We start from the raw sequence: 25274 nt of genomic DNA on the forward strand, positions 1-25274 counted from the left end.
CTTAAAATTGTCAATAAAATTTACAGTCTGGATAGACTCAAGCTTGAACAAACACTGTGCCATGGCACTATGAAGAAGAGACGACATGACCTGCAGTCCAGCCAGTCCATGACTCACTAGGGCAGAAGAGAGACCTCCCATCTGGCAATCTGAAAAAATCTAAGGGTTTGCCTAGAGTGAGAAGTATGAATCAGGGACCTAAAAAACCAAACAAACCAATCCCTTCACACTCTTTTAGCCCCTCCAGTGTCCTGCCCACGAAGTCCAGAAACCTGTTAGTCCAGTGCCAGAGTGGAAAAGGTCTGAAATGTGCAATGGTCAAATGGCACACAAGAGAATACTATTAAAAAACCAAATAAACAATGCTTAGTTTTTCAATCCAGTTATCTGGGGGAAGATACAGTGGGAATTAAAGCATTTGAAGCAAAGAGCTTTCATGTTTGCCTACCTCTTCCCTTATGATGCTACTAAAGATGCCTAAAGTAAAAAAGTAAAAAAATAGGTGCACCTTCACTTGTTTTTTTTTGCAACACCGAGCAGCTGCAGCCATGATGTCAACAGACCTTAGAAGGAACCCACGGGGGCTCAGTGCCACAGAGAGGTGACATTCTTCACCACACTGCACTGCCATTGCCCCACCAGCAAAATGGGGAAGGCAGCATGTGGTCCCCAGCCAGTGTCCAAATTGCCAGCTCTGGGGCGCTTCCTTTTTCCCCTAAGTGCTAAAAACTAAACCTTTCATCCTGTAAATACCATTTTATCAGATTATACTGATAATCATTAATTTTTTTGGCATTACCAGAATAAGATGACAACTCATGACACCACTATGGGGTTTATTTTTTTAAAAGAAAAATTTGTTTGGTTATTTCTTGGGGTTTTTTTCCTTATGAAGAAGATATCTTCTGTGCACGTTACAGAAAGATTGAACAAAGAGCGCCACTGACCAAGAGCCCACTTCAGTATCCCTACCCTCCTATTCCCCTGCCAACCCAGTAAAATTCCTCAGAGCACAACCTCTTCCTGGCTATTTTCAGAGCAACTGTAGCAATCATACAAGAACAATGGGGAAGTTTGTTTTACTCAAAGAGTAAATGTTTTGCAGCTTCCAATGTAAATATTTTAATTAATGGATTTTTTTTTTTAACTCTCTACTGCCTTACTTGTGTTCACATTCACACAGAGCCACCAGGGCAGAAGCAGCACTCAACTGCTGTAATACAGGGGAGAAGAGAATACAGCATAGAAACATGAGATGCTGACTTCAGAAAAAGCATCTTCATAACCAAATCAAAATTCAGTGGGCATTTGCTGGGGGAGACTTGTTATAAGAATTTAAGAGAAGCAAGTCTGCTCTTGCTCTGTGTCCAGCCAAGGGCCCATAGTGGTTCACACTGAGATTGTGGGGCTATTTTCATAGGCAGCTTGTAGAAAACCACAATCCAGTGTATTTCTGAAACAACATTATGCCCAATGACCAGACCACAAGGAAAAAGTGACTTATCCTTTTGTGTCAAACATCAATATGGTGGCTTTTAACCACTCATCACTGAGCATCCACTTCACAGAAATGCTCAAATCTCCTCTTAATAATCCATAAAGCACATGTTGCAGACTGTCAGCAGGATGGGACTCAGATTCACTCTCTCTAGGCCAGACTGTTTTGGTACTACAGAAAGTGGCTGCACTGAGATGCCAAGCCATCCTGCACATGCTCCTCTGATGGTTTCTGGATCCAGGAGCACCCCAGCTATAGGCAGCTCTTTCAACAGTGCCTCTCACCTAAGAAACTCTCCTCCTCCTCTGTCCCCAGATACCAGGATAAAGTTTGGATGCACTATCAGCAGATGGCTGGCATTCAAGATTTTTTTAAAGTTTCTTTTTCAAATGAAGTAGGACACAGATGGTGACGTTCCTGCTTTCCCAAAGCCTGGAACATGAACATAGACCTGTCTGAGCTGGGGAGCTCAAACCCATAGTACGTTTCTGAAGAGCTGCACAAATTACTGCATGGACCAGTTTAGCCTAAAGCAGTCCCACACGTGGCAGCATTTCCTTTCCCTGCTTTTATCTGAATGGGAGGTTTTGTTCTTCTTGACTGACCTCACCACACTTGACGCCTGTTAGCAACATCCTTTCAGAAGTTTAAACAAGTTCTTTAGAAATTCCCTGCCACTGTAAGTAACAGACATGCATACCCCAGATAAAATCCTCACTGTACCTTTCAAAAAATTACCACAACTGTACTCTTCCACCACCTCATGCAAGGTGCTGGTTGCCCACCCATAAAGCTCCCTACATTTTGCAATTCTCTCAACTCCTGTCCACACTGGCAGATCCATCACCTCCAAGCCAGTGGCAGTGGCACTTGGCTCATCACATCCCACCAGGCAGTGGCTAGCACTGGAAATGATGGGAAATGGCGGGAAATGGCCTACTGCCCTCTCTCCTGCAGGAACTACTAACTGAGGAAGGAGCAAGACCTCCCAACTCCATTTCATCAAGGACAAACCTTCCACAGTGCTAAATAAGCAGATGCTGACTTATCAACCACTCCCCATTGAGGATGGGGAGCAGCAGGAGAAGGAATGTCTGGCTCTTACTTAAGAGAGACCCCCCCAATTTGGCAGCAGCAGGACAACGAGGCCACTGCTGTTCCTGCACAGGCAGGCTGGTGTCGTGCAGAAGGAAGCAGGAGCAAGCAGATACACCACTCCTCACGGTGTGCACCCACCACAGTACCTGACTCCTAGGCAGGGTAAATGGGCACCAAAGGACAATGGCAGACAGAGCTCCCCTTGCAGCAGCACCATTCAGAAAGATGTGTTTGCAAAACCCTTCCTTGTCCCTCACAATGCCACAAAGTAAAAGTAAAACTCCTCATCTTACATGTGAGTGTAATGTCATTGCTATGTACTGATACCATAGACGTTTATACAGTATCACCTTCAGCTTCTACATCAGAAAAAACTTTCCTTAAAAAAACCCCAAGAATAAACAAAACCCTCCCATAATGTCTTTCTCCATATTCCCCATCAAATTTTCTGGCTATACGTGCAACATTAAAACAGAGAGTAAAGATCAAAGAAGAAAGTTTCTCTGCTTGGAAAGGACTTCTCAAAGTGTGTCTAAACACAGTTTTCATGGAAGACCATGTGAGGAGGCAGACTTTCCATGAAGCCCTCAATGTGCACAGACTCTGGAAAAGGAGATCTCTGAGAAAGTGAGCAACTTAGGCTTATGCCAGTCCTTCCATCTTCCTCTCTGACCTCTTCTAGGGAAACACTGCATCTGACTTCCTCATATGCCTATTTAATCAGCAATGTGAAACTTGCACAACCTTACCGGTGTCTCTGTGGTCTTCCCATCAGGGCAGTGAGTAGAAACACACCCCAAAGGAGCAGAACATTCATAAGTCTCCCATGCCCACGGGATGGAAAAGCGAGTGGGGAGAGAACAGATGAATGTTAATCTCTCCTCCTTGCCGCCAGCAGCAGTCTGTACTCTCCCACGCAGACAAGAGGGAGGCTGTACAATTTGTTGAGGCCAAACTGTCTGGAAAAATGCAAGGAGAGAAAACTGATGGCAAATTCTCTGCTCTATCTCTTCATGTACTGTAGGGAAAGTGAAAGTCAGTCTCAGAGTTGCTGATAGAACACGAGACCACAGGGTCTTTAAGGGGCTGCTTTTATGCAAACCGCAGTGTTGGGCTATGCAGGACTACCAGTTCAACATATTCACTGCCTAAAATATTCTGCTCACACACGGCTTGCACTCTGACTTCTTATGGGAAATACTTTCATTGGCAGAAATGTCTGATCATAAGAACACAAAAAGGACCTGATATCACTCCATTATGGGTGCTAATTCACAAATGTAGGACTTTACTCTAGCCTACATGACTCCAAATATCTACTTCCTAACCACCAGTAGGCAGCCAATAAGCACATGAAATACTGAGCTTGGAGCAGTTGCCACCACAGACACTTCTTTAACTGATCTGTGCCTCAAAGGTGGCTGTCAGCACACAGGGCTGTACATGTGCCAAACGAGAGCATGGGGGAGAAGCTCCAAGCAGGAAACAGAAGCTTGTCTTAGATTAGCACAGCTCACTCAAGTGTAGTGCTATGCTCAGATTTGGTTTTGATTTGCAAACCTTGCTGTCATTGGCTAAGAGAATGTTTCAAATTTGGTTAAAAGAGGCAAAAAACAAAACCCAGAAAGCTGAAACAAACACACAAATGAAATTTGCCTGGCAGCAGTAAGTATCTATAAAACGATGCAAGATGCAGGTTTCTCAAACGCTGTTTTACTGCTTGCTTCTCCATCTCCCCTTCCAGCTGAAGGCAGCATCTTGGATGGGCACCTCCCAGGTTTCCAGCAAAACATATTCAAAAAGCAGAGAGAGCAAAAGGAGAGTCTCTCTGCTGCAGCAGTCTGAGACATCATCAGTCACCTCTGATCTTTATTGAGAATCCCTCCTCACCATCCCCAAATCCATACTACAAATGTGTCGCCTGTTGAGATATCTTAGAAATAAGCCAAGCCCAAGACAAACCTGGCTCCAAGGAAATTTCGAATGGTACTCTGTTGAGCTGGTGGCATGTTTCCAGTCCTCACTAGTAATTCCAGAATTTAAGAGTCTTGGAGTCACCATACTGCCTGAAGACAGTAGATCCTACCCTCAAACACACGTGCCAGCATTGCAGACGTGGTTTTGATGAATACCTGTCCAGCAGGAACCACTCCAGAAAAAACGCTTACTCTAGCTCACAATAATACAGTAGCAGAGACGTACTACAACCAGTATCTTGATCAAGGGCAAGGGGAAATTTCTTTGGTAATCTAGAGAAGGAATCTGAACCTTAAAGGGAAAATTTAAGCAAAGAACGAGGGGGGAAAAAACCCACTATTTAATGTTAGCATGTATTAATGTTTAGCCTTCAACTGTGGATAAACAGAGAAGAATCTCTCTGCTTGTGCACATATTTAAAAGACTGTTTACACATCAAGTCCAAAAGGATGTCCTCATTTTATAAATAATTTGATCTGATGACTACATCAGAAAAAAGTGCAACTTAAGGCTACATACAGAGGCAAAATACTTGGCTATTAATGTCTAAACACAGGCGAGGGGGACAAAGACTAAACATCAGAGTCACTAAAACTCAGCAAATGGTTTATAGTTGAAGCTAAGTGCCTAACATAGTGCACATTCAACATACACTGAACTGTGACTCTCCTTAAACGTATGAAGCTGTGCTTGCCAGTAGGTCATTTAGGTATTCAATATGAGAGTCCCCTAAAAGCAAACACTTCCTCTGCTCCTCATACCTGACCACATAAGCCATCCAGCAATGCCTTACTCCTGTGGGACAGGCACAACACCTCATACAGCACACTTGTGGAGCCACAGGGTCAGGTAACAGCACTGGGAGCAGCTGAAACCTCTCCCACAGAAATGAGGAGAAAAGGTCCTCAAAAGATTTACTGTCTGACCTCAAAGCCTGTGGCTTTGTTTTCCTTTGTCACATGCTCCTGCATGTGCATATAGATGTAGTTCCATGTGTGTGCACCTTGCTTAAGATCAATCACTCTGCGTGTCAGTTCAGTGGGGGAAACAATGCACACAAGGAACTCTCTATTACCGTAGGAAGAAATGATATTTCTAGGTAAAATTTCCTCCTCAGTTTAGCTGAATGCACAAACTTGGTTTCCAAGTTTTTTTCTCAACTGAGAACCTGTTAACAGCCCTGTAAGAATATTATCAGCAGTCTCCAAAGAGGATCAAAGTATTTGCTACCCCAAAATTTTTACACACTTCCTAAACTGAAAAAAATGGGGTTTTTTTAATGTTCTCTATTTACTGCTGCAAGCTGTAATGCCAGGTCATACTCCACATAAACTGCCTCTTACTTTAAGCTCAAAGCATGCCCTTGTGCAATCAAGAGGCCTGCATGCAGAAGAAAGGAAAAGAGGATTAAAAAAAAGGCAGCACACATGTAATTTTGGTGGAGCTAAATTTTCTACAACTACTGATACTGTATATAGATATCTGATATTCACTATCAGTAAGGAGTATCTCACAATGAAGTACAAATCTGTGATTTTAAGAAAAACTACATTTCTGACCAAGGAGCAAAGAGGACTGCAAGCATTTAACTTGAATCAGCAACCACACGTGGTAAGAAAGGCCTGCCAGGATGTGATCCTTAATTATGACTTCATCCTGCACAGCTCCCTTGAAAAAGGATCAGCTGAGACATCTTGCCCAAAGCAGCTTCTACAGAGCACAGCTCAACCAAAGAGAAGACCAGGGTGCCAAAAATAATAATAAAAGAAATTTTCCCCACAAGTAATGAGGTATCCCTTATAATTCAACCCTATAAAACCAGATTTGTCAAGTTCTAAATTGGGTTGCAGCAATATTTCATTGCACCATAAATCTTCCTACCACCCTAGTAAAGATGCCTAATAATTTAATATGCCATAATTTTATTTTTTTTTAATCTGGAACTCATCAAAAATTGCCTGAAATAGGCATCTCTTTTACAGTCCATTTTCCACATACATCCAGATTCCAAAAAGTAACTGGTTTGTATTTTTTTGCAAGGAAAATCGTTTGCAAAATGCATTTACATGTAGACTACCAAAGGTTGTAATTATCTCTCTTGGGCTTTTTAGGTAGGTCAGTGAACATCCTACAAAGGTTTCTGTATTATCCATGACATTCATTCAGCATAATTTTTTTCAAAAGCAGTATAACCTCCTTAAAGAATTACACCAACAAGTAATATTTTCAGAAGAAAAAGTGTGTTTCCAGAGTCAGAAACTTTCTGAACTTTTTTCTTTACTTCTTATTAAAAGTTTCACAGCCTTTTTTTTACTGAAACAGATTACTTCACAAGAATGCTGAATTCCAACTGCCTCATGTACTTCTATTTCAGTGGATAACATGCACATCACATAATGACTTAAAATAAAAATTTAAAAAAGCGGAAGATATTTAAAGGGGGGCGCGTGAGATACTGCCAGTACTTGTTATAAAAATTTCTAATTCCCATTCCCTCCCAACTAATCAGGTCTGTAATAAAAGAAACACTATTTCAAAGCAGTTGCCATGTCTGTAAATGCCAGCACTGTAAAAAGTTTAAAATATGATCACATCAAGTGCTATGAAAAATACACATTTTCCCTCATGAAATAGATATGATGAAAACACCTCTAGAACTTTAAGACTGCTCAAAGTTTGAAAAAACAGTGATGTCATTATTTTCCTTCTGCTTCTGAGAAGTTTACATCCTTGCTTCCTGCTGCCTCGCTTTACTTTTCTTAACCCAAGAAACACAGGACAGGCAGTGCTGGGATCACTGGAGGCAGTCAGGACAAGTCCATTTTACATCTCACCAAGCCTCCCCTAACAGCAACTCAATAAAAGTTGCACTTCCAGAAGCTAAAATAAGAGGTGAACTGTCCTCTTATTTGCAGTGTCTCTGTGAGTACACAGTCCATCTTTTCTTTCCTTTACCCTGCTCAGTCAAGGGTCACAAGCAGTGTATGGAGAAGCTAATTTGTGGTCCTGATCCTGCCAAAGCCCACGAGGAACAGGGCAGAAAGTGGCTAAATGCAGCAATGAAGATGTGTTCCACTACTCTGCCTATCGCATGATTGCACTCCCTGCCGTGGAGTCTCCATACAGGGCTTAAGTCAAGGTAGTGACTGCCACAACCATTTCACAGCTTGCTGGCAGATCACAGAGACAATTTTAAAGACAGAAGAAATACAGAAAAAAAAAAAAAAAGTGGGTTTGTTTGTTTTTTTTTTTAACTTCAAATGCTTTACACTGGGGCAAGGCATTAACAAAAATGTTATTTTAGGTAACTGACTGACTCACTTTTTGCTAAAATTAAAATTTATCAACCAATTCCTAAAGAGCCAGGCAATCTAAAAGCAGTTCCCTGCAAAAAAAAAAGCTGAGTTCATACTATTCAAGGAACTTCCTAACCTTGATTTTTAGGCTAACATACAGACAACCTTGATATTTCTCTCCTGATTTCCACATTGAAACAGCAAGAATTTTATTTTCTCCTTTACTTGATTTGCCAAACTGCTCAGTTTTCTGTGCTGCACATTTCCCTTGGGGGTGCTCAGGCTGGGGTGCCCCTGGAGATGGAAGGCTTTCTGTCTGGTGGGCTTCTCAGAGGCTGGGGCAGGGGGGAGGTTCTATTTTGCTTTTTCAAAAGCTGGGACTAAGATTGGTAATGGGAAACTGCTTAGTTAACTGATTCTCCCAGCATTCCCAGGAAACTGTCTGTCTGAAAACGATGTCTTTTCATTAAAAACAAAACAAAAAAGCCCCTCATTAACCAATTTGTGCAAGATTAATGCTTAGCTAGTTTTGCCACAGTTTTTAAGAATTGGCTCTTCCAGCCAAGGAGAAAGTGAGGCCAGATTCTGAGAGCTGTTGGGCTGATACTGATCTGCAAAAACTCCATGGAGCCCAGCAAAATTATTCTGCATTTATTTATAGCTCCACCAATAAATGCAAAATCTGGTAACAACAGTTTTCACATATTGAAACTGTACAAGCCATAAAAATTTCCTTCTAGACAATTTCTGACATTTGAATTGCTCAAATAAAGAAAGGAGCCATCTCAATACCTGTTTTTCTAAATCTGCTTCCCCAGCCATCTCAGTTAATTCTGTGCATCTACATTTAAAGCTTACCTCTGTTATTCTACTCTGTGCTTTGTATTTTACAACATTTTTAGTTGTTTATATACATGAAATGCATATTAGAATTTATTTTTAAACTAGTAGCCGTATAAGTAATACAAATATCTGACCTTGCATTACCAACTCACCAATACTCCAAGCATGAATTTTTATTCACTTAGTACTCTTTAAAACACACACACATATCCCAAAGGAAAAACACATAAGAAAATACAAAATCTTATCCTTAAGAGTAATATTTACTTACTAAGAAAAGTTATTTCCCTAAATTTTTATAGCTGGGAAAACAATTCATAAAGAATTTACTACATTCACATGCTTGTACATCTATTAGTTAAAATATTTCCCAAGGAAGTTTAACTAACAGTTATGTCTAACAGGCACGGTCATTAAATACTGCAGTCCACAAAATACTACAAACAAAACTATTTGTATAAACAACAGAAGAAAGATAACATGTTTATCACACAGGTTGATTATCTCACCAATCATATGCAGCTTTTATGGCATTACAAGTGACAGTATAAATCTTTAACAATCACAGCTTTGATTAGTCTTTGTACCTTACAGACTTTTCATCTACTACTTCCAATGCACTACGTCTTGATTTTGAAATCAAGGTACACCAATTAAATTAGTAAAATCCTCAACACTTACTAATCCCCTTCCTGTCTTCCAGTGACCAGAAATACCCAAAACCAACCGATATCCAACACCTCTTCCCAGAAGTATGCTTTCTAGGTTTCCAGATACAACAAAAGCTGGAACTTGGCACAACTTTGATAACTGCATTTTCAAATTAGAAGCCAGGAAATTAGTCATGGTAGGGCAGCCTCTCTAGGGGACAGTTTGGGTGGCCACCAGTAGCAAGATGCGTGTGGAAGGCTGTGTGAGAGGGCAAGATTGGTATCTACCACTTCCTCCCTTCTGCCATAAGCATCAGAAAAGCTGAGAGAGTCCTCCCTCACTTACTGTGGGCTCAACCCCAAGCACAGAGGAGCGCCAGTGCCGGTACCACAGCATCTTGAGAAAGGGTAAGATCAACAGAACTGGTGGGCAAAACTCCTTGAAGCCAAAGACGTGGTTTTGCCAGTTTGGTTAAATAGTGACTTAAGTGTCTCAAGAGAGCCACAGTTACAACAATTAGACCTTAAACTTATAAAAGATCACACTTGCAGGAGGACAATTCTTTCCAGTCACCAGCAGCTACACAATAGCTGTTTGACTCAGCAAAGTTATCACAACATCCTAAGACACACCACCTCCTCACCATGGCAAACCCACAAAAATGGCTTCACACCAACCCCCCTCCTCCACCCCTAATGGGCAAAGTAGGGCACCACCATGCCCCAGATAGGAAATATAATAGGAAATATAACAGGAAAATCTCGCTAGATGGACTGGGGGCTTTCTTTGGGAGCTGGCTGATGCCGCAAGCCCAGCATAAAGACCATGACCCAGATGCCAGTGTATGACCAGACTCACCCCAACCGCAGCTGGCCAAAAGCAGTGCTCTTCCCAAGGACATTTTAGAAGCAGAAGCAATGCAATCCAACAGATTTAACCTGTTACACCAAGTGTGTGCCAGCTGCTCACAGCCAGCTCAGCCTCACCTAGCAGCCCTTTCTCCTCAAGGACAGCACCAACAAGCACCAACACTCCGTCAAGTATTTTTTACTACAATCTGCAAAAAGTCCACGGTGCAAGCAAGGAGACAAACATCCTGCTAGACTGAGGACATGTCCACCATCGGGAGGAAGGGAAAGAAATGGAAACTAGTGGCCTGAAGTATAGGACATTCAAAGCCCAATGATGGCAGCTCTGCCTACAGGGACACAGTCTGGGAGTCAGAGCCACAACAGCTCTGTGAGCATGGCACACTGAGAGGAGAACCGCATTTCTCTTCAAGGACATCATACTTCCTAAATGATCTCAGGCAGCCTCCACACTGCTGCAGCACCCCGACCTCACAAATGCCTTCCAAAGGCTGCAATTAACACTTTGGGCTGTGCTGCCTTCCCACACCTCTCACCAAACTCCCCTCCTTACATCAGTGCTTGGCGCAGGTCTGGGCACAGCAGCACTGCCCAGCACCAAGAGGTGAGGGAGCCAATGTGCCTGAGCAAGCCCAGGGAGAGGGAGAGGAAGGAGGAGGAGCCCCCCCAACAGAAAAGCAGAGTTGGGATGCCAACCTTAGCTGGCAGCAAACACAATTTGGCCAAACCTAACTACCCCACCTGCAATCCCAGTTTCAGTGGGCTGCTGACTTCAGACTTCACAGGAAACTAATTTTTTTGAATGATGCTGTTCTGCTTTATCCTCATTAACATCACTTGCTTATTTTTTCAAAAGCAGAGATGCTAACTATCACTTCTTCTCAGGGCTCTGTAACACAACTAGAGGCTTTCCTTTTCCACACTGAGAAGCACCTTACAGAAAAGATTTTAGCTGTCTGTGCTTAGACAAGGTTTAGTGCTTTCCCTTTAGCATCTCCACCACACAAAAACTACATGGGTTAGAGCCCTTCTTCTGAAATTTCATGGTAATTAACAGTGAAAGGGCCGTGTTAATAGCTTTGCTGTTTTTAAGCTTGCTGGAATCATTACTTTACTCCATATAGCAAGGAAAGAGGAAAATGTTCACTATCAACAGCAAGAAATAAGCTAGAACTGGCTGTGGATCATTAAGAAAAGCAAAAATTGATGAACAATGCAGGAATGATGAACCGGGTTATTGAGTTGTATGTACAGACATGACTGTGTGACAGGGTGCAGATTTTTACCACACACAAATGTGTGGTGAGGTGGAGTTTCTCATCTGCCTTCTGCCATGTTCATTTATGTCGTCTGCTCCCACGGCCCCCACCAAGAGCCACACTCTCCAACAGCCTGGACTGTCTCCTGGGGAGGGAGAAGCCTACCTTTGACCCAAATAAGAGTTTAACATTTTTTAATGGGTATTTTTGGAAGTAAATAAAGGGCATCTCCACTAGAAACAATATTATCCCAGGACAGAAGACAATACAACACAAAACTTTACAGCGCCATTTGCATTTTAAACTCAACAGTTTCAAGATCAATCTTCTTGAGCTATTAAAAAAGATTCAAAAACATGCTGAGTGGAGGCAAAGCTTACACTTCAGACACACTACTTCTGATATTTGAGAGGTTCAGCACAGACACTATCCCATAAACTTTCCAGCATCATATTTATGAGCACACGGACACATTTATTTCTTTGGATAGAAACATGGAATAGATGACCATCACATCACTGGTGAAAACTGCTTTGTCATAAAATAACCCACAGCTACTGGAATTTATAAGTTCCTGTAACCAAGCAGCATGTGCCAAGCCAGGCAATCCTGATGAATTACATTAGAAGCCTATAGACTTCTCAGAAATAATTAATTTGCTCAGAGTTGCATCTGCACAAAGACATACATACACTCACATTTCTGAAGGAAAATAAATTCTGACTTCTTACATTCACGTATTTCCCCTTGAGGATAAACCTGTAAGATTATTAACTGTAATAAAGCTCCAAAATGGATGTTAAAATGGTGTTTGAGGGCAGCATCCATCAGACACTCCAAAAACATATATAAGCTAAATTCTAGTGCACTATACAAAGGCAAGTTTCAGCTAGAAAGCTTTACTGTGATTTGTGGCACTTTAAAAGCACTCTTGTAACAATTTTAATAGTTTAAAATATTGGAGTTAAGTCCCAAAGAGATGTAGCTAGTGCTAAACTGCCATTTTAATGGAATTTTTGCACCCTCTCTCTATGCTCTACTTTATAAATAAACCTCTAGACTTTTTATTGATTTCTTTTAACATGATAGATTGAACCTCTCTGGGAGAGAGGGCGAAAGAACAGCACACGAAAAATTACAGGTTCACAGTTTGTGAAAGGGACAACAATAACAAAACCCCCAAGAGAAAACAATTACAACACAATGCATATATGCCTGTGTTCACTGCTTTCAGATCTGCCTTGTGCATGTGTGTATATACATGTATCTGCCTCATTAAATTCACCATGAGAAACAAGTAAAACAATCATGTACAGTTGATGATGTGCTGTATATCCTTTCAGTTGCAAAGCCTAAACTTGACTTCAGCATGTCTGACTTGAGTAGCTCGTGCTCTGAAGTGGGGTAGGTCATGCCATCAAAATTACTTCAAAGGTTTCGTAGTAGTCCGAGGTCGACATCCTGCAGATGCAGAAGTAAAAACACCCAAGAATTTTTTTTCTATTGTATATATAGCATGAATTAGGGTAAATTAATAGAGCCAGCTGGTCCTAGAGGGTCCTGTGCCAGACACTTCACCAGGATACTGTCCCGCTGACCCAAATTCTGCAACCAGCTCTGCCCCTGTGAGCACTGCCAAGTGCACTTGTGGTCAAGCTGTGAGATCACTCCTCCTCCCACGATCCAGCTCAGAAACATACTACAGAAACACACCATGGCAGAATAAAAGCTTACTACCCCTGTGCATGGATGTCCACCCACAGGAAGGAGAAACTGTTAGTTTTCTGACACAGAGACAGACCTACTTTTAAGTCGTGTGATTCAATTCTCAGTTGCCAACATTATGCAAGGGATACACAGAACAGCTCATACACAGGTTTCTTTCTTACATAGGAAGAACGTGAAGGACAACCAAACAAAAAGAAACAGAGTACTGGCAGCAAGCTAAACTAGGTAAGTACAGTCAAAAATACTTAGCAGCCTTTTGTCTTTATCCTGTTTGGTTTACCTTTCCTTACTGCAATGTATTTTTTAAAATCTGGATCCGTTCACTATATATGTGACTAGATTAAAAAGATTCCTTGAACACATGACTGTGCAATATGATTTAAATTCTTTGCAAGATCTCACAAACTCCTGTGTGCTTAATTTTAGAAACAAGGACAACAAAAAAAAATCAAAAACCCAACAACGTCTGCCATTTCCATATGTGCTCTATATTTCACTAGTTCTTTACCAGAAATGAAGAAAAAACCCCAAACCAAAACCCCCCCACAAAAGAATGTTAGGGGCGTTATGTCTTTCCTGACACTTTGAAATACATGTTACTTCTGACTTGTTGGTCACCTAGACATCTGTTACACCCAGTTCCCCCAACTGAAACACAGAAGGAGTGGTAATTCAGAGAGCTATTTGTGGAGATAGGAAGATGATGTGACAGCAATATCATGGATAATGGGAGATTCTGGTCATGCAATGCCCCAAAATGATTTTCAGTGGACACAGCTGAATCATTCCAAGTCCAGAGTGAGTAGAAATCTCTCCTCTTGGTGGCTGTTTCTCAGATGATGGAAGGAGATGCAACATCAGCAATTACTATCACAGCAATGATCCATGGGACCCAAAGCACAAACGTGCAATGTAACAGCAGCCAGTTATGCAACCTGAACAGCTCGGGATGCCTGGCAAACAGAGGGGGAAAGGCAGGTTCAAAGAGTGGGAGTCTGCCAGACTTGAGATTTCATGTCACATCTCCAACCAGTCCTGTACCACCCAAGTCACCAAGAAGGGATGCAGCACATATCCAATTCTGTTCCTGGGGGCTGGGTACACACTTCAGAAGCAACTTTGTGTTTTTCCTGATTTAGCTAAACCACATATAAAGACCCAAAACTAGACCTCTTGACTACTTCCTGAAGGTCACATGAAGGTCTACAAGTGGATGGTCGAACTGAAAGACAGGCACTGCTATCAACCATGTTGCTGCTCTGTGAGGAACACAACCTTCAGAGGCCAATGCTTTCAACCTGGTCCTTTTGCTGGTGCTTAACTCGCACAATTCTTTAATCCCATTAAGCATCTGATTTTTAAATACTGCTCCGCCTTGGCTCACAGGCACCTGCTACTGACAATTATCAGAGAACATATGTAAGAAAAAAAAATAGCATATGGCCACACAAGTAACTGCAGCAATGAAGTGCTCCTCGCAAGCTCTGAAAGAGACAAGTAATTGCAGCACTCCGTGGCGTTTGAGCACTGACCGCTCAAACGCGCGGGGTTACACCAACACAGACCCTCCCAGCACATCCCTCAGCCCTTCCCCCTGCATCCCCTCGCTCCTGGCTAGGGCAGAAAAAGAGATGCAAAAAAATACAAAGTGTGTGAATGGATATCGGTAACTTTCGCAGCCCATGAGCCCAATCCAAAGCTGTTCCTACAAGTCTTCCTGCTGGAGGTCCCTGAAGGCCTCCTTGCCTTCCTCCCAGGGCAGAGAGGGCTGACTGAGACACACAAGAAGGGAAATCTCTCCACATCCACTGAAGTGTCAGATGAGTTTGTTTCGCTGTGGTTTTCGGGTTTTTTTTAAACTTATTGGGATGAATCCCATCCCCATGGCCTCAGCCCTCCCAAAACAATAAAGATAAATTAAAATTCTAGTAAAGATAAATTAAAATGCTCTACACATTGGGCATTATGGCTGGAAATTTAGCAGGAGAGTTAGAACAATGGTTGTCCTTTTGTCTCTGTGCAGACTGGTACCACCACTAGCTTGCTACCCAGTCTGCTGCACTCAAATGCACAAATTCAACATTTCTCCCTTTTCTTAATGTATTTATTTTTCCTCTGGGAAGTGACTTACTTTAAAAATTGCTTTATGATTAAAAACCACAGCAATCAACTTTTCAAAATGTCAACTTTAATTTGATTTTTGTTTCCCTCCTCCCAGGTCCTCAGGCTCTCACAGGAAACCCCTATGCCTCCATTTTACACTTTGTCACAGCTGTAGCCTTACATCAACCCCAGAAGAGCAGCTCCAAAACCTGGAGATTTCTGGTGGAGATGAGGAGCTCTCAACTCCCCGACATGGAGCTCAGCTTTGCACATGGGGCATTCATCATCAACCTAAGAGCTTTAGTTCAAAACTTATTCAGTGCCACAAGGGCAGGTTTTGCCTGCAGGGCTATGGGGACATAACCTACCCAACAATCTGCCACAGCAAACTCCTGACCTGGTCACCAGAAGTGCTAACAGGAACAGTGCCATCCTTTGGATGTTTCCGCTGCAGCAGGGATCCTGGGAACAGCATGGCATTAGGGGGCCACCCAGTCTGGAGGCACACACAGCAAGGAAACAAGCCACATTCCCACCAGTTTCAAAAGGCTTTACACCAGATCTTCATTTCTCCTCATTGCACAAAATTCAGAGCATTTACGATGAAGTTATCGATGTGCCACAGTTAGCCAAGCAAGACTTGCAGCACAGAGCTAATGCTCAGTTAATAACCCAACAGGGAGGAGAAAAAACCTCTGAATTTAGCATGGCTGATGTAAGCTGTGATGTCATTTCCACACATAGGCTAGTGAAAAAAAAAAAAACAAACTTTTTTTTTTCAGATCCAAGATACAGAGATATGTAAACTGCTTGGCTTCCATTTCAAATAAACAGTGTGAGATAACCCCAAAACTTAATAATGCTTTCAGCCTTCACTGCTGCTCTTCAGAAGACTCGAAGCCTTCGACAGGATCAGCTCACCGGGAGAGCAGTGAGCCAAACCACTTGTACAGGCACGCACCCTCAGCACCGTCCCACCCAGCAGTGCCAGCACAGTCTGGTTCTCACTCTTCAACAAGATCTTTGGTTTGGGCTTTTTCTTTATTTTGGAGGAAGTAATTTTAAACAAAGAATAAGGAAAAAAAAATCTTGCTCTAACAGCTGTAAAGGATTTTTTGGTCCGATTATGGCCAAAATTAACTATTCTCTAAGGACAGATTAAACAAGCCAAGCAAAACAGGTCAGAAGATCAGAAAGAAAGGGCATCTTAGAATTATGAAAGATGCTCAACTAAATTAACCAAAAAAAAGAGAAAAACAAACAAACAAAAAACTTCAGTCAAACAGAAGAAACTGCTGAAAGAACAATCTGAAAGTACAAAAAAACCTTGGGTAAATTTGGGTAACCTAGAAAATGCTGCAGAAAAATTTTACCATTTTTTAAAAATAATAACTTCCTTCAAATTAAACCCCCCACTTTTTCCCCTCAAAGAAGTAACTTCTTAACAGGAACTCTGCTGTAAGTGCTGTGCTTACCTATTCTGCCAGTAAATAATTTCAGAACTTGAGAACATTTATAAGAAAATTCAACCTGGAGGGTAATTTTCCTGAAATTTCTGTTTGGCAAATGAAAATAGTGTTTTCAACAGATGAATATCCTTCCCTGTAATTGTTATTCTGTTGCCATACACTAAATTGGTGTTTTACACAAATGCAGCTTGAAACCTACCTACTGAAAGAAAAACAACCCGAGATAAAACCAACCCGCACAGAACAGGGTAGAACAGTACTAATAACATGTAAGCACAGGTTTCTAAATAGTAAAAAAGAGGTCGTTGCATAATTTATTCATTTTCCTACCAGTTTCACAGATGAAGATAGCAGCACCATGAGATAGCCAAAAGATTTTTTTTGCCTTTAGCTCAGTAATTTACAAGCCTTTGAGTTTCACTGCGTTTTGTTGTTGTCGCTCACTGGGAAAATACTGTGGAAATAACATTTACCTGCATTCTCAGTCTACAAGGCTTGCTGAGTGCAGCTCCATAGAGACGCATCCCCAGCAAGCAGCACAGAGATTTACTGTAAATTGGTGACTAATCCTTACGGCGTACCCTGTACGTGTATCACTGAGTCAGCCTGAAAGTTTGTTCATTCACTCAAACTGCACCTCTTCCATTCTCTTCTCTCTCTGATCGGCAGGCAGGTGTGAAATCTGCCTTTCCTCCATTCAAGGACAGCTTCTTACTGCCTGAACAGGCAAAAGGTGCAGGTACGAAAACTTGCTGCTCTTGTAGAGGAGTGCCCTAAGAAAACGCACGCTTGCCTACAACAGCATAAAAACAAACACACCAAAACCAGAAAGCCCTACATTTGCTTTCAGCAAGAAACTTCTGTGTATGCAAGGAAGGAGCCCTGCAGGGAGGGACTCTCCAGGGGGCACAAGCTGACCCTGCTACGGGAAAAACTTCCCAGTTCCCACATTTGGCAATCTAATGTACAAAGCCTGCGAGAAATGCCCAGTTTGAGTTTTACTGGTAACAAAAGCAGCAGCAGAACAATGCAGGTAAATATTCTAGATAGCTGTAATGGCCACGTATGACTTTGCTTTTGCTCAAGCCTAAAATAAGATGCCCCACTCTTTTGTTCTCTTTCTTAGTTTCTTGCAATTTACATAATTAGCAGTATGGATTTTCCAGAAATAACCTGAAAGCAAAAGTTTTACCTGAAAAAAAAAAAAAAAAGAAAAGAAAAAGAGCTGTTTATGCAAAGGATAGCGTGGGGCTTAAATGTAAGGATTTCCCTTACATAACTGAAGGCCATCATCCACTTTGTAATTATGATACTTCAACTAGAGAATACAATTTTATTACAGAGTAAAATAAATGCAACAAGGAGCTGCAGTCAGTCATACTCAGACCCAATCTTGCACCTTATTTCAAACAGTCACACAGGTAGTCCAACCAACTATAACAAGAACAGGCACTGCTACAGATGAGTAAAAATTGAAAAATCTAGTCCAATACTGAGCATACAATCTGACAGAAGCCTTCCCATCAGGCAGCTTTATGTAGCAATCTATGTGCCATTGCCCTGTAATGTCTGCACTGCAACCTTACTCGTTTTGGACCATCGCCTATTGGCTGAGAGGGGGCCTTTAAAACCAAATGAGCCCATGTTATTTTAATGAACCTCTACTTTAACTAACGATCAAGCAGTTAGCCCAGGGATTGTATGCTGACAGACTCTCAGCATCAAAGTACAGCTCCTTTCAAAAATTAATTATTCTGTGGTATTGGTCTATCGTTTATGTATGTGCATGCAACGTCCAGATTAAAACTTCTGAAAGTTGGAAATCGTTGAAATAAAAGTCTGCTAAGACTTTATTTTATCATTCCCACTCATGTTAAGCAGTACCTTACTATGTAGGCAACCACATTTGGCTTAACTTACATTCTTTTCATTAACAAAACAGTACTTAATCCAATGTCTTTTTTCTGTGAACCTCCCTTTTCAGGTGTATTATTTCTTTAAATCTAAAGCTGTTTTCAACTTCAAAGACCAACTTTTTACTACAAGCAATGTAGAAGCAGTAAAATTCATCCTCTGCAATGCATCTTTGGTTTTCAAGTGTATAAACGGTGAAATCTTTTTTCATTTTACCTGCAAGGCATATTCTCTTATTCATGCTCTTTCATTATAATAGCAGCAACTTTAGAAATGTATTAAAATTAATTATAAACCATCTCTTACAAAATTTCAGTCCTAAAAAAACCTTTTCCTCACTTTAAAAAAAATTTGCCTCTCACTTTCTAATGTTATCAAACTACTTTTTCATTGTGATCCATGCTCACATACCAATTTGCTGAACTCTGACAGCATAAAACAAGCTTAACTGACCAAAAAAATACAGAGAATCACTGTTCACTATCACAACTGAGAAACCTCTTTGAGTCTTGGAAACACAGCATCAATTGAAGAATGAGAGAGAACTTGCCTGCCCATACTTCTGCAAATATTTTGGCTAAGAGGAATTACTGCCACCTTAAATGGAGATATGCCCCTGCCATATTCAGAAATATGTGTTTAACGTAGTTATGGATATGAATCTCACTTCTCCAGACATAAATTGCCTGCTAATTTAGAAACCTCTCCCCCACTCCGTACCTGATGCTTTGCCATGCAGACCTGCTGGAACACACGGCGATGGTCTGCAGGGCATTCCTGAGGATGGGCACGGAAAGGTCATCAGTGCTTCACTGCTTGTGCTCAGAGACACCTTCTAACAAAGCAGACACTTGGTTCCTACAACCTGTCTTACCTTGGCGTGATCAGAGGGGTGAAAGCCCTTCCAGAGAGAGGCAAGAATGTAATTTCTGACACTCAAATGCCTCCATGAAAAGACTGCATCTTGCCTCGTTTGGCATGCTCCTGCTCGTGGCAAGTGTGTTGCCAGAGAGAGTTAGAACTTCAAACAGCTTTACTCAACCCTTTCAAATAATGTATCCTGGTTCAGCATCTCACCAGTAAAGCACGTCAGTCTATGAGATGGTTTTCCGCCTTATTTTTGCCAGAAACTCATTAGAATATCACTGCAAGTACTTATTATCATTGCTCTGATGCTGAATTCACGTTTTTACAGTGATCAATAAAAACTAAATCAGCTCACTACACACTCAGCCCACACATGAAGAAAATTAATTTAACAAGATCAAAGTTGTCTACCTTCTACTGCTGTAAAATCACAACCAGCCTGATGCTTTTTGCCAGTTATCTTTGAAGAATGATTGGAAATGAATAAAAAAATCATTCTGGAAGCATACACCAAAATTGCAGATACAAAACAGAGATAGGAGGACCCATGCAAGCAACCACATGGGAGACCTTTGCTTGAATTTGAACTGCGTGGCAGGCCAAAGCATTAGATCTCTTGCAAAGCTGCACCACTCAGTGTGGCTGAACATGAAGCATTTCTGCTGTTTCACCAAGATACATAAGGGTTCCTCTGCAACACTAAATATAAGCTTTTGAAAGGTAACCAAGAAACCCCCAAAATCATGCCAGTGAGTTAACATCTGAACTGCTTCCACACATTTCCTTCCAAATATTCTAGGGGCACAAGCAGCAACAAAACTCCTGTGCTCAGCACCGAGCCATACGTGGTGTGTACTTGTAGTTCAGGTGACTACAGGCTCCAGCTCAGCTTTGGTAATGGCCACAGAGCTCAGGGCTATTTCAAGGCCCACTGTGGCCTGGGAGTCATTGAAGATGCTTTCAGCCTCCCAAAAGAGTGCAACGTGCAGCCCTCTCCTTGCTGAAAGCAGCAAGGGGCCAACTCAAACACCACCATCTCTCTGCAAGGTAAGCCCAGCTTCCACGCTCACGATAAAACAAAATATAAAAGAGGCAGACAAAAAAAGAAGCAATTGAGATGATGTTTACAAAACTTTAAGTCAATATCCTACATATTTCAGGGCTTTGGCAGCCTACATTTTAGGGAAAAGAAAGCTCTGTTTAGCTATGCAGGGTCTTCCAAGTATTCCTACTTGTGAACCAGGTGAAGTCTGATCAGCATCCATTATTTTATTTAATATACTGCTACTGTTGCTAACAATGCTAATTTTAACATCACAAAAAGAGACAATAGGTAGCAAATCTGCTTACAAAATAGCAACAGCCCTATTTACCAGTCACAGTTGTCTTTCTCTAGTACAAACAAGATCTTCCACTCGGACATCTTCTCCGGCAGTGGAAAGATACAGCAAGGTAGCAGCAGAATGAAGCACTGGTGGTACAAGTTCAGGAGGCAGCACTGCAGCTGCACTCCTGCAAAAACACCCAGCACCTACAGGCACTTGCCAAAGAAACCCCATCTACCACCTCCTTCTTCATGAACTGCCGCACTGTCCAAAAGAGTAAATAACTTTTAGTCTCTGATCAAAATGTGTATTAAAATCACCTCATCTTATGTCTCCAAACTTTCACAGATTTGCAATGCAGTACTTCCTAACCTGCAGTACTTAAAAATTGTATTCAGCATTAAAGTACATGAGATCTCTTTTGAGGAAAAAATATTATTACATATGAACAACATACTTCATAACGCATTTCCTGCTCCCCAATAAACTGTATTCAATTCTGCCTGGAGAACAGAGGGCTATTTGAAGTTATGCAAAGCTCTGGCAGCATTGATTTCACGAGGACCCACTTAAGATCAGATCCTTGCAAGAGGACCCATACACATCAGAGCCACAGGACAGCAGGTTTACCTTACTGACATTCCAGGATTGTAGTGGGTGCTGTTTAAGAAAATGAAAGAAGTTACTATGTAGGTCAAGTGTGGAATTAAAAGTTTTTAAAAAAGCCTAATGTAGCTGTAATTGGCATAACCCTCCAAGTGTAAATAGAGATCCTTCCAGGAAAATGCACTTCTAGTTCTGATTTGGCATGTGAAACATGACAGTACTGGGAAAAACACTTTCCTGCTAGTACAGCTGGAAGTCAGACAGGACCCTCACCCACACAGAAGTGTTGCGAAACCCCTCAATGCCCCAATAATATTCACTATTCACCAGCAGAATTTTTGGTTTACTGGGGAAAATGTATTTAAAGTCATTTCTAAACACACCAGCATTAGCTATTTTTTATTTTTAAATATAAAAACTAGAACACAGACTTCCTTCCTATCCACCCTCATGCCCCCCCAAACACACATACACTAAAAATATATAAATAAAGGAAATGAAACTTCCCCATCAATGAAAATTGGGGGGTGGGGGAAAAGATGAGAAGAAGAGAGGACGGAGTGGAGAACAAAGACAAAAATTACTTTTTTTTAAGACAGAGTATTTCAGTCATTCTCAAGTTTTAAACTTGCTTTGCAGTGTTGGGTACTTTTTTTGCACAGTCTGATGCTGAAATTATTTAGGATTTGACATTCACTTAAAAAGAAAGTACCTGATATAAATTCTGCACCTCAAATGGCCCCTGTCCTTTAAGAGTCCTGGTAAGCCTTGTTCTAGCCAGATGGTGTGAACAAAAACCTCACCATCAGGGATCCTTTAAAAAGGAGGTGCTGATAATTTAACATTTAACTTACACCTACCTGCTTTGCTGGGGCAATCCTTCCCAATCTCTATTTTTGCAGTCTTTACACTCCAGGGTTAGCTGGAGTAAGTTTTAGTACCTAAATCTGAGTTTTTGCTTTTTACTGAACATGAGATTTTTGACACAGAGAGAGTGGGGGGGGGGGGAGGAATCAAAAAAGACCATCTACAACAATCTTGTTTTGCTATAGCTGCAATGAACTTTAAACATGAAGAGAAAAAAAATGGCAAATGAAAACAAAACCTTGCAGCTCTGCACTTCAAGGACATATCACAATGCGGGTTCTATAAAAAATCTTACCATGAGCAGTTGATGAGGGGAGGGAGGGGAAAGACAGAAACCATTTTCTTGCTGAACTAAACAGACAGGAGAAAATTTGTGACAAGACCCAGGATGGCTGCTTTAGACATTGGTGGGGTGTGGACACTTGGGACTTGTCCCCGTGTGCCTGGGAAGTGACAAGAGCCCACCAGAGCAGGGGATGGGAAGCCAAAGAGAAGCAATTTGTCTGAAAGTCTTAACAAAATTTAAACTGTAAACTGGATAATGACAAACTAAAATGAATTTTTTTAAAAAATCAACTACCTTTTGACTCTGCCTCATATCAGGATTTTGGGTCTTTCCAGAGCAAATCATCAGTCAATTATGAAAACTTAGGTGGGCTGTTTGAGTGCGACACATTACTCTTTGTTACAGAGTAAGCTGAAACCACAAGACTCATTTCACTCAGAACCTCAAAATATACCTAACGCTCCAGGACTACTCCAAAACCCTGCAACACCCCCACTCTAATGCAAGGAGTTAAAAAAAAAAAAAATCACACACTATTACACAGTAATAGGGCATATATTTAAGAGCATGTCCTGGGTTCCCCAAACCATTATCCTCTCAAGAAGAAAGTAACATAAATTATGTATTTTCCTTCAAGTTTCTGTGGCAGCAGGTTGTAGTCTGAGCACATTTTCCAGTTTTTCCCCACACAAATCAATGGTTTGGGGTTTTTTTCTGCTGCTGTTTTGAGCAGGTCCAGGTGAGCCCACATCCCCACTATCACGGAATGACACAGGCAAGTGAGAAAGAGAGAAAAGAAACTGCTATCAAAACACTATTCCTTCTGCCCACAGAAACCAACATCCAACAAGAACCAGTGTCAGTATGAGCTGCTGGCAGACTGTGTCACTCACTTTGTCCTCCTGGCCAGCCTGGACATACAGTGGCAGCAGCAAGGAGAGGATGGTGCATTTCAGATCGAACAGGAGACACTCCCACAAGCTCCATAAGTTAACTTAGTGCCTAAACGCATGCTGCTCAAAAGTAATTTCAGTGAATCTCTTAAATCTGCTTGGTTTCAAGCAAAGAGTTGTTAAAGACAAAAACAACCCAATAAAATTGTTGCTACTGTTCTTTGAACCAGGTTCAGACTACTCTTTGAAGGAAGAGTCGCCTTTCTTAAAATATATTTGAATGTGCTATTTTAGTCTTTATCTTAGAAGGCCCGATTTCCCCTCACAGCCCTGCAACTGATTACAGTAATAGGTTTCTCAGAGATGGACAAGTTAAGAAGAGGTTTAGTAACTTCACATACAGCAAAGAGTAAGGAATTTGCTGCCCTCCTTTTTCTTTAGTTCTGAATGCAGCCCCCCAGTCCCTCCCCACTTACACACACGGTGACTCTACCCTAGTAAGCAGTGCCATGCAAGTCACTTGTGCTCCTCACCTTACCTAAATAACCACGAGTGTGGCAGCTACTCCAGGCAGAATTCACATGTGCACTTGAAGATGCTTTTGCCTACTACTCTCAGGTAGATGGCAGGCAAAAGAATCGGCTAATTTCAGGGACAGGAAAAATTGTAATTCTGATGATAATTTTTTATTGGAACCATTCAGCTCTCAAAAGAATGCAAGGGGAGGAAACAAATTGTTTCCACACCAACCATTATTTTGTGTTTGTCAAACGCTGCTTGTTTTTTTTTAAAACCAAAAAAACAAATACATATTTCTAAGGAAGCTGAAATGAAACTGCCTTATCTCACAGTTATTGTGACACATACTAAGGAGGTGCAACGCAGGGCCCTTCTTTTTTACACTGTCCCATTCCAGTATTGGCAAAGGGAGAAAAGGGCCTTCTCAAACACTTGGCTGAGAAAGTTTTTAGGTGACATATCCCCCCACTTGATTAGAACAAACAACAACAAAAAAAAGATGAAAATATTCACAGCAAAATATTAACTTACTGTTTTAGGAAACAGTACTTTACAGAACTGCTCTTATACTCTTCTCACCCTCCCTGCCAGAGGCCAAGTAATGAGCCCAATTCTTAATAGCAAGCCGCACTGTATCACTTCAAGAATTAAAATGGCCAGAAGAAGAGAAGCAACAGAGTTTTGCATTTAAAATCTAGGAATTCCTTTTTTCTATCTAGGCTAGTTATGCACTACCCAGAGGCAAAAAAAAAACTAAAACAAGGATTGCTTTATGGTCTTAAATGAATACTGGAGGATTCTCAATAGGCAGGTCATCATCAGTAACATACAGGTTGAGAAAATGAAATGGCCTAGGCATGGAGACTTTTTCAGTCTATCGAAATACATCATGAGTCAATGTTAGGTAGAGAGGTTAGTCATGCTGTGGTTTATTTATGCTCATGTTGGCCCCTGATACTAAACACTGGAGGCAGGATGCCTGCCTAGCTACCTGTGGCCTCATCCCTCTTCCCCAGGGAGGGATGCCAACAGCAGGACATACACAGACACTGTGATTGAGCTCCAGTGTTATCCTATCACCAGAAGGCCAGTCCTCCAGCTCGCACTCAGGCCAAGTTTCACAGAGAAGTGCTTTACCTGTATCTGAGTTTTTTTGGCTTTTCAAGATACACAGGTTTGACCACCACACCACAGTGCTGCTCAGGT

The 25274-nt window shown here is 41.5% G+C and overlaps 1 protein-coding gene across 6 annotated transcripts in view; it reads right to left on the reverse strand.

The window, feature by feature from the left end:
* TRERF1 (transcriptional regulating factor 1) overlaps positions 1 to 25274 on the reverse strand; it is a 99046-nt gene that overhangs the window by 71405 nt on the left and 2367 nt on the right. The window lies entirely within an intron of this gene.

This window comes from Melozone crissalis, unplaced genomic scaffold (genome assembly GCF_028551555.1).
Source record: "Melozone crissalis strain CALT ecotype California unplaced genomic scaffold, PUWL_Pcris_2 ptg000027l_1, whole genome shotgun sequence".
NCBI lineage: Eukaryota > Metazoa > Chordata > Aves > Passeriformes > Passerellidae > Melozone > Melozone crissalis.